The sequence below is a fragment of the Notothenia rossii genome (genome assembly GCF_949606895.1).
Source record: "Notothenia rossii genome assembly, chromosome: 5".
Lineage (NCBI taxonomy): Eukaryota > Metazoa > Chordata > Actinopteri > Perciformes > Nototheniidae > Notothenia > Notothenia rossii.
The window spans coordinates 89483038-89490537 of record NC_136903.1 but is presented as its reverse complement, the minus strand read 5'-3'; the positions used below and the strand labels follow the sequence as shown (position 1 = coordinate 89490537).

General features: G+C 38.7%; 2 protein-coding genes across 3 annotated transcripts in view; both read right to left on the bottom strand.

The window, feature by feature from the left end:
• klf15 (Kruppel like factor 15) overlaps positions 1-1806 on the bottom strand; it is a 13606-nt gene extending 11800 nt beyond the window's left edge. For both annotated transcript variants that reach the window (XM_079684967.1, XM_079684968.1), the window contains exon 1: positions 1627-1806. The gene's annotated coding sequence lies outside the window, so the exon portion shown is untranslated. The remainder of the gene's footprint in view (positions 1-1626) is intronic.
• A 5414-nt stretch (positions 1807-7220) lies between these two features.
• Positions 7221-7500, bottom strand: part of LOC307041495 (zinc finger protein ZXDC-like) — a 12980-nt gene continuing 12700 nt past the window's right edge. The window contains exon 10 of the mRNA XM_079684944.1: positions 7221-7500. This exon is cut by the window's right edge and continues 626 nt beyond it. The gene's annotated coding sequence lies outside the window, so the exon portion shown is untranslated.

Below are 7500 nucleotides of genomic sequence, written 5' to 3'. Positions count from 1 at the left end.
ATCCTTCAATGACCTCTTCATGTTTAATATATGATTTATTGATCCAGTTGTGGAACAAGCAATCAGACTTTATTGAAAGTAGAAATACTATGCTCCTTAAATACTCTTTTAAAAGTACTGATAGCATTTTAACATTACATAACATTTTCAAAGTAACCCTCGCGACCCTGGCTGTTTCTATTTGCTTCTCACCTTGTATGTATCACTCAAATAAACAGTGTTTTGTTTCACTGTAAAGTATTTATTTTACATTCTGTTCTCGGTGGTCTTCTATTCTATGTAACTCCTGCACTTCCTTGGTCACTTACAACATCCTCTGCAACATTTATCTTATTATATTTCTTTTTAGTTGACCTCTTTTGCATTAACTGCCATCACTATTTCATTTTTACTCTGTTCTTCTTGCACTCTTTTTATTGTTTGTTTTGTATGTTGCATTGTGGGAGGAGCCTTAAGTTTCTCATTGACGTAAATACCCTGTAGCTACTGTGGAATATGTCTATAACGCTTTTGATCTTGAAGTTGCTCATCATGTGGATCAACAGCAGTAGGAGTAACCCTCCTCACATTTCTTTTTATACAGTATACACTTCACACGTAGGTTATTTTCCTGGAGGTCACACACTGCCTCTATACATCCCCCACCACGGCCCCTGCATGGTGACCGGGAGTAAACCCTCCAGAGGAGAAACTGTCAACTCTGGATCAGAAACACCGCGCGGCGTAAATCAGCTGCTGCTCTCTTTACAGGACAGAGAGGAAGAGAGAAGATAACCTGGCTATCACTCCTCAGATTTATCATGGAAGAGAGAATCTTTGATAAGATATAATACATGGAGAGAGAGAGAGACAGAGAGAGAGAGAGAGATAGATAGATAGATAGATGTTCTTTATTGATCCCGATTTGGGAACATATAGCCTATCACTCCTCAGATGTATCATGGAAGAGAGGATCTTTGATAACCCATCACTTCTGAGATTTATCATTTCGACCTGCAGGCACACTTTGATTCATTTCCACAGATCTATAGTCACTTCACATGGGCATGCTGTAAACACAATCAGAAACAGGTGTATTGTGAATAAATAAACACAGTTAAAGAAGATACATTGTAAGAAAAACGACCAATTTCTTTTTAAAACCTATTAAAAAAACCTATTATAACTAAAACAATAAAAAATATATATAATAAATATAATAATAAAAAAAATACTCGTTATAATAAAATAAAAGATGTGCAGTATTGTTGGAAAGCTGTGCAGATATGAATAGAAACTCATTAAATTAAGAAAGACTCATTAAATGTCTTTCCAGTTATAACCATGTTATTTTGCAGGCAGCATGGGTCAGATAACTTACAAACCCCATCACATGCACAGCTACAAACATGAAACCATTCAAATGTGATTCATTCACATGTTGTTGTAGTTAAACTGCAGCATTGCAAAAAATCCAAACCCCATAATAATCCATAATATTGGAGTGTGTGGTGTTTTCTTCCCGCAATGCATAACGCATGAGTAGGCGCGCGCGTCTGCACTCCCAACGTAAACATGTTTTCGTCCAGCGCGCTGCAGCATATGTGCGACCCTGAACTCACCACGACATCAAATTATCACCCTTACCTTGCTCAGTGAAAAAGAGAATAGTATAATCCCAATGCAAAATACGCAGGGAGTTGTGTTTGTATCCGAAAAAGGGGGGTGGGGGTTCAAAGACTTTGCCCTTGAGCCTCCATGCAGCAGCAGAAGCAGCGTTCACTGACTGAGGGTTGCTCTCAGATCTACTATATGACCGTCACATGACTCCAGTGTTACTGTAGTGAGAAGTAAGAGGCTGCAGCTGAAGGCTCGACCAAGCTCTGCAACCTCATTGGTCGATGCTGGTGGAAAGAGGCGGGACCTATTGGCCTGTCACTCAAGAGGCCTCTTACTCTGCTGCGTGGAAACAAATGTGGGTCGGTCGCCTCTGAAGGAAGCAGCCAGTTACAACCTGTTCTCAGGAGGATACATAACAATCAGAGAGAAACGGATTACATGTAAATGGGATTATGTAATCCCATGTAAAATTAATATTGTAAACCTATTCCCTTTATTTATCAAAGTCAACTTTATTGTCAATCTTTCAGTTTGTGTGTACAGACAGAGAGATCGAAATACTGTTTCCCACAATCCCGAATACAAAAATACAAATATATATATATAATGTTAATCTTTAAATGTAACTCCATATAAGAAAGCCAAGAGAGCATTGCCTCAAATGTTGAAGGATACTCTTTTTATTTGCACTTTACACATTATGAGAGGAAGAACAGGACAATTCACATGAAGTTTATAAAAATGACAAAGGTCCAATTTGACCTTTTGAAAAGCGGCTGGCTGCTGGTGTTTCACTCTGTGTTTTTGAGTTCACCAGCATGGTGTTGGACAATTTAAAGAAGTTTAGGCTAGTTTACCTAGCAAGTAGTTATCTCTAGCTGTTCTGTAAAGGCTACAGAACATAAACAAACTGGAGTCAGTTGTAGTGAAGCACTGCACATCTGTCACAATGAACTTTATGACAAACCAATATGTTATGATTATCTGTTATTCTCCCTCCTCGCAGACTGGATGCTGCACTGAGTTCAGAGATGTAATGCTAACGTTAGCAGCCCGTGTGTTAAAAAAGGCAAATACTGCTTCAGATTTACAGCATGTTGTGTGTGCAAGTGTTTCAGTGTTTTCTGGTGTTGATCACAGAATGAATCAGAGCATTGAGAGATGAGTCTGAATATTTAGAAAAGGTTTGAACGCCTTCGTGATGAAGGTGTTCAAACCTTTTTTAATGTTCAGACTCATCTCAATTAGCAGCGCGCTCCTTAGCAACTGTAGCATAACACAAATACTTATCGGTGTTTAGATACTGAGCAATTAGGAAGGCTAACGGTACCAAATCAGTACCGGTTTCCGATTTCTTGCTGTTCCGAGTGTGATTTCCTTTATTGTGAGCTGAATTGGAGTAAATGCAATGTAATGTAAGCTCTATGGGTCACTGTGGGTCAGAGTATCAGAAACACTTCCTCTCACAGAGGAACTCAGCCTCTCAGGAACAATGAGGATGAAGCAGCTCAACAGGAAGCGTTTGAATGATAACGTGCTGTTTGTTACCACAATCTCACAGAGTTAGTTATCTGGGAATGGCAGCGATTAGGGTTTGGCTCTGAGTCTGCAGACGTTTTCACTTCACATGTTGACGCCTGGAGGAAGTTCCTGATCTGAACTCTGAGTGTGTTTTTAATTCTTCCCTCTGTGTTTGTGTTCGTGATTACATGACGGACTGGCTGTTCTGCTTTCCTGTTGAGAAAGGGAGAGTGAGGAGAAAAGATGGAAGGGTAAACAAAACATGCAATAGATTGTACACAATGAAATAAGTGCTGAACACATGTAGGATCATTAAATACACAACTAGATATTTTTTTTTCTTTACTTTTACCACTTTTGTGTAGTGATCTATAATCAACATCACACATTCTGCTCCTGGAGACTTGTATTTAGAAGAGTATGCGCATCTAACCAGAAGTGCAACATAAGCACTGCAGAGTTATTTATAGTCATAATAACATTATTAGACATATATAAAAAGTACATAGTATGAACAGTATGTATGTGTATAAACACTAAAGATATTGAATGCAGCACAGAGTTGGTATTAATATATTATAGACAGTATAGACCGTTATTGACACTTTTATAAATATAAGTATGCTATAAAATATAACCATTCGGACAGTTTCATCAGTGTTTGTGCTTGCATTCTTAAACAGTGATTTATCAAACATCACTCAGACAGCAGGAAGTAGTGCATTTGTTTGGGACTTTTTTCAGCGGCGGATTAATCCACATCAGGTGCAAGGCAAGGCAAGTTTATTTATATAGCACATTTCAACACAAGGTCATTCAAAGTGCTTTACAAACATGAAAGACATGGAGAGCATTAAGAAATATATTATGAAATGACATTTAAAAACAATCACTTAAAAGCAAAGATACATGAATCACAGTTACAGTGCAGTGTGAGATACACACATCTGAACGAACCCCCCTTTGGAACATTATAATCTGACCCCATGGTACCTTTTCTAGTTTTTACCAAAACTATTCCTCTTTTCTTTAAATGCACATAGTTGCGTTTAAGTTGTCTTTTCTAGGACTTTTTTGGTGTCCTCCGTGAACCAGGGTCTTGAAACCAAAACGGCACACGTAGGGGACTTTAACCCCAATAATGATTTTAACTGCCTTTGGGGGGACAACACAAGGCAATTCAAAGTGCTTTACAAAAATGAAAGACATTAAGAAAATGGCATTAAAAAGCAAAGATAATAAAAGTTAAAGTGCAGTTTAAGATATGAAGGTGTAGCAGGACGATGTGTGTGTGAATAAAGTGCACTGTGTGTGTTGATGGTGAGAAAGGAAAAGGGGAGATGTGGCTTAGTGGGATAGGGGGATTACTTTGGGTAAAGCATGACATCCCATGTTAAAATAATCACTTTTATTTGTTGAATTCTTAAATTGAGCAACAAACCCAATTTACCCTGGGATGAATTCAGTATTTTCATTCTGATTCTGATTGAATACCTGCAAGATCCATTCAATGTTGGTATGCATCTTTCCACAGAATGGTTGATAAGAAAAATAAAGAATTTAGCCAGACATCTTTGGTCATTTTAAAGATCTCCTATCATGCTATTTTTAGGCATATATTAAGGTTCTCAGATATATAAAAATATATAAAAACATGTCTAAATGTTTTGCTCCAAATACCAAACAGATCACCTATTCTAGACACCCCTCATATCCCTCTGTTCCAGCCCTGTTATTAAAGTGCTGATTCGGGGTCCTTAGCTTTTTTTTAACTTCCTGCTTCTTCACACACATGCTCTCCAGTACAGGTTAGCTCTGAGTGTTAGCGATGCTAATGTAAACACAGACCATATTACGGCCAAAACAGTCGGGCATTGTTTCTGATAGCAACGTTTCTGATAGGGCCGTGGGTCCACATTTCAGATATTACGTCATATCGGACGCAAATCTGGATCAGCTCCGTTGTAGCCCCGTTTTTAGAGATTTGGGTTAGAGAGAGGGTTTTAGTTTTTCTGACGCTGCATGAGTTCCCTGACACACCGGGGACACATGTTTATGTATGAAAGACATCAGAAAGTGCATTTTGCATGATAGGTCCCCTTTAAGTCAGCTGATGCATATCCTGCAGGTCTTCTCTAACTACCCCTCCCTTTCTGCAGTGACGGATCAGTGAAGAGCTTGACCCGGCTCAGCTCAGCTCAGCTCAGTATAGAATCCATAACAGTAACTGGGTGATATTACGGCTAACATGTTCACCAGTCTGACCACACTTTACCTTTTAATCCAGGCATCAAACAGCTGGAGCCAGGAGCCATGAGCGGGTCACTGTGTCTGCAGCTGAGAGGAGGATAAGTCGAGTCCTCTGCCCTACTTTCTCTCTCCCTGTCTCCCCAGGGATGCTCTCAGACCCTCATAATCACATAGTGGATGTTGAAATGTGGTTTGACTTTCCCTCCAGAGAAGACGAGGCTTTTTTGTCGGGATCCTGGTCATCTTGTCTGTGTTTTTCTACCATTAACGACGAACTGCACAAATGTTAAAAATGTATATTCAAAAAGTATTCCATGAGGTTATCCAATGGATTACTGCAGAGAAACCTATATTTTATTTTGGTCGCAGCTGAGGTAAAATTGACCATCCTCCTTTCATTCATATAAATGCACATCTTCCTTAGTAGCGGTCTGCTATCGAGATATAACAGACCGTAGAATATCAATATATCAGAATTGAACATTGAACTAAACTGTGATAACTAAATGTTACACTTGAGTTTGGGATTTGATAACCACATGTTGGCAGAGAAAGCACACAACTTACTGACGCACTGATATTACATCATGTCACTGACTCCTGCAGCTCTCACATCTGACATTAAAGCGGAAATCATTCATTAACAGATGTGACGTAGAACCAGGTGTTTTCAGGTTGTGTCTGTGTCTGTCTGTCTGTCTGTCTGTCTGTCTGTCTGTCTGTGTGTGTGTGTGTCTGTGTCATCATGGCAATCAGTGTTGTAATGTAATAAAGTACATTAACTCAAACTACTTTAGTATGATTTTGTTGCTACTAGTACTTTTAATATGTCCATAATATGCTTTACTTCTACTTGACGCATTTTGGTAGCTAATATTGTACTTTTTACTCCACTACTAAACCTTTAATTAAATATTTAGGATATACATTATTAATTCACCTAATAAATAGACACTTATATTAAAGTATATGTTAAGATCCAGCAGCAGTAAAGTAATTAAACACAACTTTACCAGCTGTTATGATCACATGAATGCATCTATAATCATATCCCAGTCATTTCATAAATATGATTCTTAAATGAGGCCATTACGGTTAACGAGTAGTTACTTTTGGCACTTTAAGTATTTTTTTACTCCGGTCCTTTTGCCATTTTACTTCAACAAAACTTTGAATACACAACCTTTACAATTGAGTATGTGTCCTTTAACCTTTAAGTTTGAAATCTGAGTACTTCTACAGCCACTGACGGAAGCAGTGGGAAACGCTGAATGACTTTGATGCCCTCTAGTGGTCAGAAAAGGTACAGCAGGGCATTTCGGATTTTTCTTCTTCAGGATTTGGACAAAGTGATCCTGAACGCTTGCTCCTTTTACTAGTCAGAGCTACAGCTTCAAATGACGAATAAGGAAAGTCATTAAAAACCAAATATAATCCGACTTGTCACTTTGAGATATATGGAGGAAGGACAGTTGGAACAAAGGCTTCTGGGAAATGTGGACTACATTCAGCACACAGCACAGATATAAGAAAAGAGCCTCAATAACTTTATAAACATGTCCAAAAATAAGAACGGTTTAAACGTCTGCATCCTCAGATCTGAATTCATTTTGGATTTTGATTGAATTGCACAATAAACCATAGTGTCATCTTTGCTCTATATCTCTGCTACCTGAAGAATTGCTGTAGGCTACTGATCGTAAATCCCTGAGACTAATGTGTGACTTGCAATATCCCGCTCCAACAATGTGATTAAAACTCACTTTGGGGTTTACGCTTTGCAGACCATTGACATGCAAGAAAAACCTATAGAACACTCTACAGTGAAATGAAGGCCTCCTCACAAACAGTTCTGATTGTGCTTTGATTCTTTAATTCAACTCTGTGTTTGGCTCTGCCATTCTGTAAACCCACAGCTTCATAATAAATAATAAACAAATACAATTGTTACAAGAAGGTAACTCATGACAAACTGTAGAAAGACACACAGACAGGCATGTTTTCAACATGGACTCACCGCCGCCGCCATAGAAAAATAAATCTAACAAACCGTAAGAAATGAAAGTAGCAACAGATAAAGCAGACGACCCCCCCCCCCGGAGGAATGCACAGCGTGAGACGTCTGTAAGG